Source organism: Aquila chrysaetos, chromosome 14 (assembly GCF_900496995.4).
Source record: "Aquila chrysaetos chrysaetos chromosome 14, bAquChr1.4, whole genome shotgun sequence".
In the NCBI taxonomy this organism is placed as follows: Eukaryota; Metazoa; Chordata; class Aves; order Accipitriformes; family Accipitridae; genus Aquila; species Aquila chrysaetos.
The window spans coordinates 19,560,071-19,572,581 of record NC_044017.1 but is presented as its reverse complement, the minus strand read 5'-3'; the positions used below and the strand labels follow the sequence as shown (position 1 = coordinate 19,572,581).

At 35.8% G+C, this 12,511-nt stretch overlaps 1 long non-coding RNA gene across 1 annotated transcript in view; it reads right to left on the bottom strand.

The window, feature by feature from the left end:
* LOC115350789 overlaps positions 1-11,275 on the bottom strand; it is a 102,806-nt gene extending 91,531 nt beyond the window's left edge. Inside the window, exons 1-2 of the long non-coding RNA XR_003926615.1 lie at positions 11,120-11,275; positions 7,686-7,779 (exon numbers count right to left, since the gene is read on the bottom strand). This is a non-coding gene — a long non-coding RNA (uncharacterized LOC115350789). The remainder of the gene's footprint in view (positions 1-7,685; positions 7,780-11,119) is intronic.
* Positions 11,276-12,511: the final 1,236 nt, after the last annotated feature.

The window sequence follows — 12,511 nt, the reverse complement described above, 5'->3', positions numbered from 1 at the left end:
CATCTACTCAACATAGGCAGTGGAATCTGGAGGGATATCCACTAACCGTATTCAGTTACGTTACCATTTAAGTTCTGTTTAAGCTTGCCCCAAGGAAAATTACAATGGAAATCATTCTTTACTATCTCATGAGGTCTAAGCACTTCTCTCTGAAGTCTGCAGTTATTTTTTATTCCAAGCACCATTTATAAGTGAATTAAACTTCTTAAACTTCTGAATGCAGACATATAAACCAATATCTTGCTGTCTGTTCAAATAGGGCAAGGTTAATATCCAGAGCTCTACAGGTGTGTTTCTGAATGCAGTTGTGAAAAGGGGATTAAAAAAAATGTGAAATACATAAAGAAAAGGAGATAATGGAGATCACTTTAATTTTAATCAGGCTGAGCACTGAAGTTAAGTTTAGACTTCCCCATATGCCAGAATTTTATTGTTGAATATTAAACATCAAACATTTAGTTTAAAATTGTTAACTATTAACAAGTAATCAATTGGCTAATGCATATCACCTAATTTCTACTTGTCAGGCCTCTAATAGCTATTGCAGTCCCACTGGTGGCTAGAAGAGTATTCATCATTCTATTCACGTAAAAAAGTGGAAAATATCAAATATGTCCAATTGCTCAATATTCTGATACAATACAATGCAGTGGAGATACTGCCACCAGCTTAAAATATTCGGGATAAATCAGTGTTATCTCTTTCTACTTTATGATGTTTCCATTGAATTTGGCAACATAAGTTGTAAAAAGTATTCAGCTGGTAAATATTTTCAATAATCTGTTCTATGCCTGGAAGTAATTATCAGTCTTTAAACATATACTTATGGGAAAAAAAAACCCAAAACTAAATTAGATTATTTCCCTGTGAACACTGCATAGATCATGATGGAAAAAGCTTTAAAAAAAGTTTAAAATCTACAATTATTTTTTAAAAAGACATAAACCCCCCTTCTATATATATTTTATGCTTGCCTGAGATGAGCACTAACTGCAAAGTAACAGCAGAAAAATGGGCATTCATTTCCCATGAATTTTATTTACTTTGTAAAACTGGGAATTTTGTAAGGGACTTAGGAGGAAATCACTACAGTGTACATATCTACTGTACCTATTGCTATCCTCATTATTAAATTAAGAGTTCATTTTGGAGTCAAAAAACCCATCTGTATAACTCAAAAGACATCATTCAGTAATGGACTGAAGAGAGGGAAGAGAAATCAGGACTTTGAAATGGCATTTGTCACATTATTCTGTATGAATTGCTTTTCTACTACTATCTTTAAAGGCTTCCAACCCAAGGAAACTAAGAAAAAAAGGATAAACAAGCATCTGCCTTTTACTATCCACCCCTGTGGGATAAGTACCAGTTAAAACTACTGAAAAGAATGGCAATAAAACTCTAGTGCTTGTGATTCAGCCAAGCTTATAACTCTTTCTTGGAAACCTCATGAAACAGCAATGTAGTAAACACATAACCACTTCTAACAAAGTTGCCTGCCAAAATAACTCTATTAAGACGGATTATGTAAAGTTATATGCAGGATGTCATAAGCAGCATTAAATACTATACTTATGGGAATTATTAGACCCTTTACTATAGAAGTCAGAGTATTCTGGAAAAAATGAAATTCACTACAAGTCATGATATTTACCTGAAGTAACTAAAAAACATGATAACCCAGTAGATATGCTACCCTTAGAATGTAACCTATCTAATGATATGAGCAAATTATTTAAAGGCATTCCCCCTTTGTGGCATTGTCAACGAATAATCTGCAGCAGAGGAGTTTCTGTAACCATAACTTCTCCCTCATTGTAAAGTCAATAAGAATGATTTATTTATTTATTTATTTATTTTTCTATAGAAAACATACTTTTGTTTTCTAAATTCTGCTTAGCCAACAGAAAAAGATGTATGGCAATAAACAAAAGATAATAAATGTGAAAAATGCAATCCAGGGAATTGTTATTCAGTAACTTGTAATCTGCCATTTAAAGCAAGGCTCAGTAGATCTGGAGCTGACTCTACAGTCTGTGTACTCAGTTAATTAAGAGAACTCTACTTGACAAAGAAATGCAGTCAAACATTAGCTTTTCTGCCAGTAAAAAGCAATGAAATTTTGGATTATGGTGAATGATTAACAAATCATGTACACTCTTCTGGAATATCATTTGTGAACAAATGCAAGAATATCAGAGAGAAATCTGTCAGAAAATAATTAATCTTTATTTTTGACTCTTCAATATCTTTCTCAACTTTTGGATTTCATATAGTGTCATGTGAATTTGAGCAACAAAATTGGAAAGCTTGAACTGATATCTTGTGAGGCCAGAGAAAAACTATTCTTTCTTCTAAACATAAAAAAAAAAAATAAGAGAAGGAAAAGAAAAAAATGCTGAAGAGGAGAGTTGTGGTGTTTTACTTACAATTCAATTTTCAGGAATTTTAAAGGACTTGTAAACTCATATTCTGGTTAATCTTAAATTTTAGCTATCTGTTTGTTCAGCTTAAGTTCGTCTGTGTATTTATCTATCCTATCTTCCAGTCCTAGGTTTTACCCACTTTTTTTTTTTTTTTTGTTACTGTTTCTTTTTGATTGAGGTAAAAAAATTTGGAAATGAATTGACACTATAATACAGAAGATGTGTAAAAGCACATATTTGTTTTTTGGCTGGAATGCCTTGGCCTTTGAACATGACTGAAAAATCTTACATTGTAAAACGTCACTGTTAACTAATGACCCACAGTTTTTGAGAAAAGAGTAACAGATTAAAGGAGTAGCACATCTGGGGAAAAGTTCCAGTGACTAGTAAATCTCTAAGAGGCTCTTACAAAAGAGGGATATATTGTATGTTCATATTCAGACTATATCTGGTGCAAATAGCTGTAAGTAGTTGTTCTGGTTGGAAGATTTGTTATGAGTTTACACTATCATAGTAACATTCCTGGTGAATGGATGGTGCTGTATCATCAGGGCAGTCTTTTAACTCTTTCTGTGAATATTAAAGTTCAGTATCATGCAAAAAGGAAATCACAAGGACTGCTATCCCCTTTCACTATTTATTCAGACAGCAAAGTATATTGTCACAGGAAATTAAGCTTATCTCCTGAAGAGCTTTCTGATAGCAGATAACTTTACTGGGCACAAATCCATGCATTTTACTAAATAGAGGATATGTTCTTTCGTTCAGCAATACCGGATGCAGAGAGGTCCAGTGATTCAGATTCCATTTCAGGGATTCTGTTTATTCTAATCAATAATAATTGTGTTCCTCTGTTTTAAAAGAATGATGTCTTATAAATAAGAAATTGGCTCAGAGTGACATGTTTGGATACAGTCCACAGTTTGAAAATGTTAGTGCAACACTGTTAGTGTTTGTTACATAGAAGGGTAGAATATTTATGCACTGGATCAACCCTTATTTTCACAGATCAGTCAGCTCTGACATAAAGTTGAGAAAAAAGCTGTGGCATAATGTTGGAATAAAATACCCATTATCATGGTATTTCACCTGAACTGATAACATTTTCAGAAACATCTTGATTCACATTTCATGTTGTTATGAACCCAGACATCATTACACAGCAACCAAGTTCCTGAGCTCCTTAATGCACTAGACATTTCAAACACTGATCAACTAAAACATTAAAACATCTGAAAATCACTTTTCAGGTGTAAATTTATTACAAAGCAATTCCAACCTGAAATATGAAAATAACATCAGAAATGGTTGCTTACTACTCACAGCTATGAATTCTTCTCTCCCACCATAACTGAAGAAGAATAACTCCTGGAGACAAATATGTTGAAGTGCATTAAACATGTTAAAATAAATCTGTTCAAATTATTTCTCTTTTCATGACTATTCACACACAATTCTTAAATTCTTTTTGTTAACTGGTTTTGGATATTTTACAGGTACATTAGGATTCTCTAGAAAAACATAACACTTATCGTGTATTCAGTAAAACAAAACTCAAAAGAAGTTATAACTCAGAGAATTATATTGCATCTGAATCTGTACATATGTCTCAGGATTTCTGGAAACCTTAAGCTGGGTTTAATCTTCACTGACTTTAGGAACTTGGCTGAAGTAAACCAGAAACATAGCCACTGGAGGCTCCTGCTCTATTGAATAATTAAAGATATGTCCTTTCAAAGGCAATTCACCCTGAGGAAGTGCCCACTACTTTATACTATCTTTACCTAAAGTGTCAGATAAAGATGCTCCTACATTAAATGCCGCATGCTGATGTGCTGTTTTGGATAGTATGTATCTCTCTTGAACACAAGGAATAGTAACTACTCCCAAATTCAGGAGTGAAAATACAGCTTTTTCAGAGAATATAGCTTAAACATTGCAAGGTGACTATCTGAAAGGGAAAACAGAAAGTTATTCTCCCTATCGTGGCAGTTCACTAGACAGTATAGGTTTTATTGAAGTATCTTTCTTCAACATACTATACTGAAGTCAGTAGAACTTTGTGCAGACGAGACAGCAGCTCTTTGTGAATAACGTCTCTACAGTATGTTACATGTGTATGTAGCAAAATATTTGAAATGACATACAGGCAAAAGTCATACAGGAGACACACACAGATTGTTTAAGAAATTTAAAGGTACTGCTTTTGCACCTACAAAATATCAATGTATTTATATATTTCCCCTACTAGTAAGAATATTGTAGATACTGTTCAATTGCTTTTTCATTTCAAAGAAAATCGAATTGTTCATCACCATGTTTTAAAGGTACAGTTGAGATAAAGTTTAGAAACTATTCTGGAGTTTGGAATTCCCTGGGTTTTGACTGCTTCATTTTCTCAAGCCTTAATATTGCACTAATGTCTTTCTCTTTTTTTTCTCTTTTTTTTTTTTTTCTTCATTATACCTAAAGACTGTACACAAAGAACATTTGGGGAATAACTAAAAGAAACACCCCCACAAGGGAGCAAGAATCCACAGCTTGTATTGATCCTGGCATTTTCCCATGTTCCAACCAAATGAACAAGTCACAGGTGCAACCAGAAAGAGCAGGTGATCCAAACAAACTGTTATTGTGATGGGAATAAGTATGATTTTTTGTCCATAATGTATTCATCTCAAGGCACATTGATGCATCTGTTATATATTTACCATCAGTGTTGTTTTCTGCCAGAAATTTTAAAAGAATGTAAATCTCTGAATTTTTACACTTTGAAGATATATTCAACAGCTTTATTGTTTCTGATTTCCATGTCTGGAACCTTAAATCAATTAATCTAATAGTACAACTAACATTCAGTAACATAAGCAAGTTATGTGCTTATAGTCTCATTATTCAGCAACAGTAACATAGGGAGAGGAGAGTTAGGAAGACGTGCCAAGATTTCAATGTAAAAAGTATCACATTATGTACAGGCATGTCTTCACAGTTCTTTTACTTTCTATGTGGTTGTTCCCAGCATTGTTCCTTCTTATCAGCTTGCTAACCTGCTACTGAACCAACAGAGATGCCTATCCAAACTGGTGAATAATAACCATTTTATGAACAACTATGTTACGAAAAGGTAGGTATTTAGAAGTGGGCAAGAGTTGAACCAGTATATTGATCCAAGCAGGGAGGTACCTTCTAAAACCTTTAATATAAAAAATGTGGCTGCTGTAAGAGCAGAATTAATAGCTGAAAGGGCTGAGACTAGTGTGCCGAAAGGGCTAATAAGGACTAATAGCTGAAAGGGTTGAGACTAGTGTGTTGTTCCTAAACAGCATCTTTGACCAGACACATAGTAGTGTGCTAGATGGACCAGTCTGGACTAGATCTGGAGCTGGACTAGGTCAGACTGGATCTGGACTAGACCTGGACAAGGCCAGATCCTGTAAGGTATTTCTTATGTTTTCATCTTTACTCTGAGCAGTATTAACTCTTACATCTACGAAATTAGACTGAAATTTCCTAAACAGAATGTGAACTCCAGTTTCATGACTGTTTCTTGACTCTAGCAATCACACCATATCTAAAATAACCACGTGTGCTCTGCCTCTGCTGTTCCTACTCTCAACTTGTTCTCTTAACACTTCCAGAGACAGTAAAGCTGCATTTTCTTCCCCCTTCCGTTCTTCTGGCTCCAGAGCTCTTGCATTTTTGGTTGTTCGTTTACTTCAGCAGGATGAATTATAAATGCCAAGTGTTCACCCAACAGATTGATGATTGGGACACAATTCTGGGAAGTAAGAAAGACTTCAATCCCATACTATACTCCTCAAATTCTTTGCTGTTGTTCTCATCATTAAATCGGAAGTTGTAGCTACTGTGGCCTTGGCAACTTACTCCTTCAGTGATCCACTCAGCTGTACCGTATGTACAACATCAGTGTAGGAAATGTTTCAGGCTCATAGAATTTGATGTGTATATGAACAAATTTTTAAAAAGACATGCAGCTACTAGAATTCTGAACACATTGCAGGAATAAGCCTGGGACGGGAACTATTCCCATCAGGTGGTTGTGGCTACCCTGCTTACAGACAAAGACATGTATGGGTGTAAGTTATTTAGTGCTAGCTGATCTCAGTGCCAGAAAACAGTCCTAGGCATCTTTGCTTAACTACTATAAACATAGCCATATAGACAGAACACAATATTTGTGAGCTAAATACACAGACCACTTGCTATGTGCTGTACTATTTAAACAACTTTATTTGTTTTCCCCTGAAAGTTTTTAAAATAGTTCAGAACATATCACAGGTAATTTTCTTGACAAATTTAGCTCTTAGCTGTTTAAAATCACTGTCAAATTATAATAGCACCTGGATTATGAAACAGGATAAATGGATGATCTTTGGCACTGCCATTCAGTACCTAAATAAAGATTTTTTTTATAAGAAACTGCTTAAAATGATTGCTTTTAGCTTGAGATTTTCTGCCTAACTTTTACTGTAAATAACTTTTAAAAGAACGGTCTTGGAAAACATTGTATATAGCTGTTACTCCTTTCCCAAGTGGCTTAAATGTTATTCCCTTATCCAGAGCTTTAAGTCGTTTTGTATTCTTCCTTATGTTATGTAGAATAGGAATTAGTGCTCATTAGAGTGGCACTCAGACTACATCTATGTTACTAAATAAAAGTGACTGGAACATTGTCTGTAAGGTGGTAGCTGGTATAGACCTAAAAAGAAACCAGGGAACAAATCACAATTAAACACTGGAAAATCCTGGTATGCTGTTTGAACCTTTGCACAGTCCATTTTATTTACTAGTATACTGGCATAGACTTAGTCACACAGTTTTCTCAGTAATACAGTCTGTCACATGCCATGGGATGCATCTAGCTCCACAGGACTCATAACAAGAAGGGGCATATTGTTCGACTGTGAGAGAGGAGAGAGAGACATGTTAAGTAGCGTGCACCAAGTTGAGCAAGTACTGCCATCTCTCTCCTTCCTCCTGACCTGATAGACCCGATGCTACGGGCACAGATGATCAATGAACTCAGGTGTGCTCTGGTGTCACACAAGGTTGTACGACATAAGTGTGTGTAGGAAGAAATCTTGTTCTTCGGTAGTGACAGAAGTAGTAATATCCCTCCAAAAAGTTTTAGTATCTCCTATACCATTTCTCAGCCACAGTAGAGATGCATACTGGTAGAAGTTACAGCTATACAAGATTCCTACTAGAAATAAACAAATGCAATAAATGGTAACTTACACTTCTACTGTTTATTGCTTCTTTCTTGCTGAATCAGCTGTCTGGTTACAGAGCAGATTTCCATAGATTCTTTTCTGCAGAAGCTAGAAAATATCTGTAATTGAAGGGAGCTCTTAAAGGTTTGAAGTATTTTAGCTGTGAGAATACAACTCTCTGAAACCACTAGCGACTTCTCTTGACACTTTTATAACTAAAATCAGCTCAACCAGCTTTTCAAATTTTACAAAAATGAAATAGCTTCAGGCAGAGACCTGGTGCACCCAGTTTAAACTCAAGTGATTTTTTTTATGTCTGAGATAAACCACTGAAAATCAGGGTTTATGTTGGATTTGCTGGCACAAATAGAGAAGCTGCTATATAGTAACACTGAATAAGCTTGCTTTTATTTCCTTCTATTCTAGGTGTAAGGGATCAGCTTCTCAACACATGCAAATTGGTCAGTGAAATCAGGAAAAGATATAGACATTTACAACATTGCTGGCAGGCATATATCTATCTGTATAAAGCCAGTCATGTAGACCAGACACAGCTCCTACTTAAATTCCTTGCAAGGCTGTTGAACTACTTCAGATTTTCAGTGCCATAGTTCAGAATATAGATTGCAAACTAAATTATATAAGAGCTTAAATAGAGAGATGATTTAATCTTTGTCTCTCAAGAGTGACCTTTGAACTTAATCTTTTACAGGAAGCATGACCTGCTTCTATGTTATTTGAGCATTTTGTGGGACTTCTACACTTTTTCCCACTACTCATTGTCATTGTAATTGTCTGTTTCGGGACTCTAACATACCAATATATTCTCTACTGGCTCAGATGATAGATAGACACAGAATTGTACCAAACATAGACCACTTAAGTAACTAGTTTTAGTGTGATGCATTCCATCAACATGCAGATATCAAAAATAGATCAGATTAATTATGTTTATTTTTCTGTTTGGATTGCAGGTATTGTAACTTGATTAGTTTGGTTCTAGATATCTCCATTGCCAGTCTTAGGTGAGATGAATTCCACTATAAGCATTCAAAGTTTGTAGTCAAGGAACAGTTAGATTTCACACAAAGGTGAAACACATATACAATGCCTGATCTCAGAATAAGGCTGTCAAAAGAGCTAGGGGGAAAAAAAAAAAAAAAAAGCTAAGAGCAGGGAAGCAATGAGATATTAGCTAAAGGTACCAAATATGTATTTGACATAAGTGCTGTCAAGGGTGTTTGTTTTGCCTTCCCTCCCCCCACAAGAAATCACATTAGAGTTTTAAGTGAGAGAAGTGAAGGAAGACTGCACGTAGGCTTAGACATGTTTCTAAGGAACCCATGGCATACAATGCATGCCCTACAATGATTTATGATTCCAAAAATATGACAAACGGACAGTGATGGCACATGTCACACAGTGCTCAAAGGTTAGTGTTTAAAACTGTGCTTAATGTGAAGTGAATATAGGTCAGGGGTAGTTTAAGAACAGTCTTGAAAAGGAAATTTAAGAGATGGTATTTAATGTGATAGAAAGGGCAAGACCCATAAAGATCTTCTAAAACCTTCTGGTGACACAAAGTTATGAGAGCCTGGACAAGTGTTCCAATTTTGTGGAGAGATACCACAGACCATGAATCAGAGTCGATGTGCAAGAAGAACCTCCAAATTTAGATACATCCTGGAAGTTAATTAAAGATATTACCCAACTGATAAGCAGGATAGTGAAGTTACCCATCATGGCAGAGATGAAAGAACACTGTGACGGGGAAAATGAGATATTAAAGAGGTAGGCTTACAATATTTGCTCAGAGGGACTATAGTCTGGAGATAAGAAATAGAGACATAAGAAGGTGGGGGGGGAGAGAGACAAACATATGATCAGTACAGTGGAGGAAAGCATAGTCAATATTCTAAAATGTTCTCTGCAGACAGTGTTCATCTCACATACAACTTAAGACTTAGTAGCAGTGCTCCCTTATGACAGCCAGTGGGGAGGAAAAATAAAAGTAATTATCAGAGATACTGCATAAGTCATTAAAAGTAGATGAATCACACATTATAAATGCCAACGAAGGTAGCCTAGACAATAATCTCAAGTAAAAATCTTCACACTGCAGAGGTCTAAAGGTGGAAGATATAACTCTATCAAGTATTAAAAATGGAAAGAGGAACAGGGCTGAAACATAGCTCTGTAGAAATCCCACAAAAATTTATAATGGTGATACAGAAACAAAGTTCTGAAGTAATTACTGGGTAGGCAGGAGGAAAACTGGTGGAGAACAGAATGTATAAACTGAGAGAAACTAAGATTTCTTCCTGGAATTTCTTCCTAGAATTCCTTAAATTCCTGGAAGAAGAGCACCACTGACTGGAGGAGGTTGCTGATGAATCAAACACAACTGGCTTACAGCACCAATTCTGTAGTTTGCAGTGTAAGCCAAGATGAGAGGCTGAGAGATGGATTTGTTCACCCTTAACAAAAGAGGGTTGGGAGAGGACCTTATGGCCATCAACAACTACCTAATGAGAAGGTATAAAGAAGACAGAGCCAGATTCAACAGTGCACAGAACAAAGTCATGAAGCAAGTTGGAACATGGGAAATTCTGTCCCAAAAAGAAAAACAAATAAATACTGAGCTCAGGCACACACCAGAACAGGCTGCCCAGAGAAGCTGTGGTATCTCCATCCTTGGAAACATTCAGAACTCAGCTGGACAGAGCCCTGAGCAACCTGCTACACCTGGATGTGCTTTGAGTGAGGCATTGGACAAAAGACTTCCAGAGGCCCTGGAAAAATCCACAAGATTTTGTGATTCTAAGAAAGGACAAGACAATTTTTTTTATTTTTTATTTTTTAAAGACCAAAAAACTTGAAGACTGCTTATATTACAAGGCAGAGGCAGGACAGGCAGAAAGAGTGAGACATTAACTGAAGAGTATGGGTGAAAAAAAAGCATGATCATGAAGAAGATGAGAAGATTTTCCTCAGTTTCAACAGGTTATTGAAAGGTTATTAATTTTATTTTACTAGACTTATGTAAAGTAAATAGAATCATTCTAGTGCTAAACAAAAACTTTAGATCTACAATTTGTCAGTTTTATCCCAAATTATTACACAGGTTAACCTGGTTTGTTGTTGATTTCTTTTTTAGTTAAATAAATACATAAGAATTCACTTCTAGCTGAATTACATTACAAGTAGCCATTAAGCCTGTGACAAGACTGCATCTCTGCCTTTAGTTCTATTACTTGAGGAAAACTTCACCTGTATATAATCTGTTTTCCTATCTGTAGAAAGGAAACAATGAAAAAAGCTTGCTTTTAGTCACTGAGCTCTTCAGATGGTGAGAACTGTTGCTGTTAATACTGTGGATCTGAGAGAGAATAAAGACAAATGCGCTAATCTCCATTGTTCCCCCCCCCCCCCCCCCCCCCCCCCGCCCTTGTCAAATACCTGAAAGTCCTTTGCTTATCTCCCACTGGCATCTGTGTATGTTGACTCCAAAAGGAGCTACTTCATGTCCTTTGGGTTAGTAATTTCTGCAGATTTATTTGATGTATGCAATGTTTTACAAGCTCTCCAGAAAAGCATTTGCTAGGAGCAGCAACTGCAAGGCTGAAATGGAAATTGCAGAGGCAGCAGGCAGTACAAACAGGAAAGCACAGGGGAAAATGTACCTGGGGCTCAGCCATGGCCCCATTAGAACTTCCAGGTCTTAAATGGTTAGAGAAGCAAGTAAAGAAGATATTTTAAAAGAATCATTATAAACTTATTATGATTACTCAATTTAAACAAGACCTACTATACAAACAGAATTATTATTATTTTTTAAATTCATCCAGTTAGAAAAAAAAGAAAAATGCTTGCAGTGGCCCTTTAAATTGCCAGCCAAACATTAACGTATTTAAAAAAAGAAAGATATTACGGTCATTTGAATGCTTATGATTGTTATGCTCTATTCCATTTTATATATGGGTTCTATGATTTATTGACATCCCAGTATAAATGGTTCTTTATTTTCTATTCATCCTAACCTTGGTCAAATAATACCACCCTACTTCTCTTCACAATATTTTCCTAATATCTCAGCTCATTTAATTCTATTGATCCACTGAAGAGTATAATGGCAATGAAACTGGAATTAATAGCACCTCCCTTCTCTAATGCTAAGAGCTTTCCTATTTAGTCCGTGGACCATCACACAAAATCATAAAAGTAGACAAAAAAGCAGACTGACCTTTATCAGCTACTATTGTGTTGCAAAATTCAGCAAAGCCCAGAACATCATTTTCAGTTTTATGGCACTGTTTTCTTAAATAATAAGGGGAATAGGGGGGAGGAACTGACCCCTGTTCAGCATTTACTTAAGCAGAATTGGCATTAATAGAGTATTCTGTCAAAAATTCAAGCCCAGGAAAATGTATGGCTTTGTCCACAGCAGCAGCTATCTTAGTAGATTGCACTGTCACTGCTTCACACAAAGAGCATTGCAACACCATTAGTGGACATAAATAATGCACAAGCTCTTATGCAGTACTCAGCTAAGTGCATGGAAACCTTGGGCTCCTGTTGTCAGAAATTCAATGGATTAGTACCTAGATTTATTTTAAGTCTGTAAAGCACTTTGTTCTTGACAGCGTTCAAAGTAGAAAGAGTGCTATCCTGAATGTGCATCTTAATACTGTCATTCTTGTCTTGTAAGAATAGATGAAATATGGGATGCAATACTTCTTTTTAATATTTAAAAGTTTTCACTGAGTGGACACAGTACACACATACCCACACAGATATATATACGTGTTTGTAGACATAAGAACACAGTAACTCATGGTCACCTTATTGATC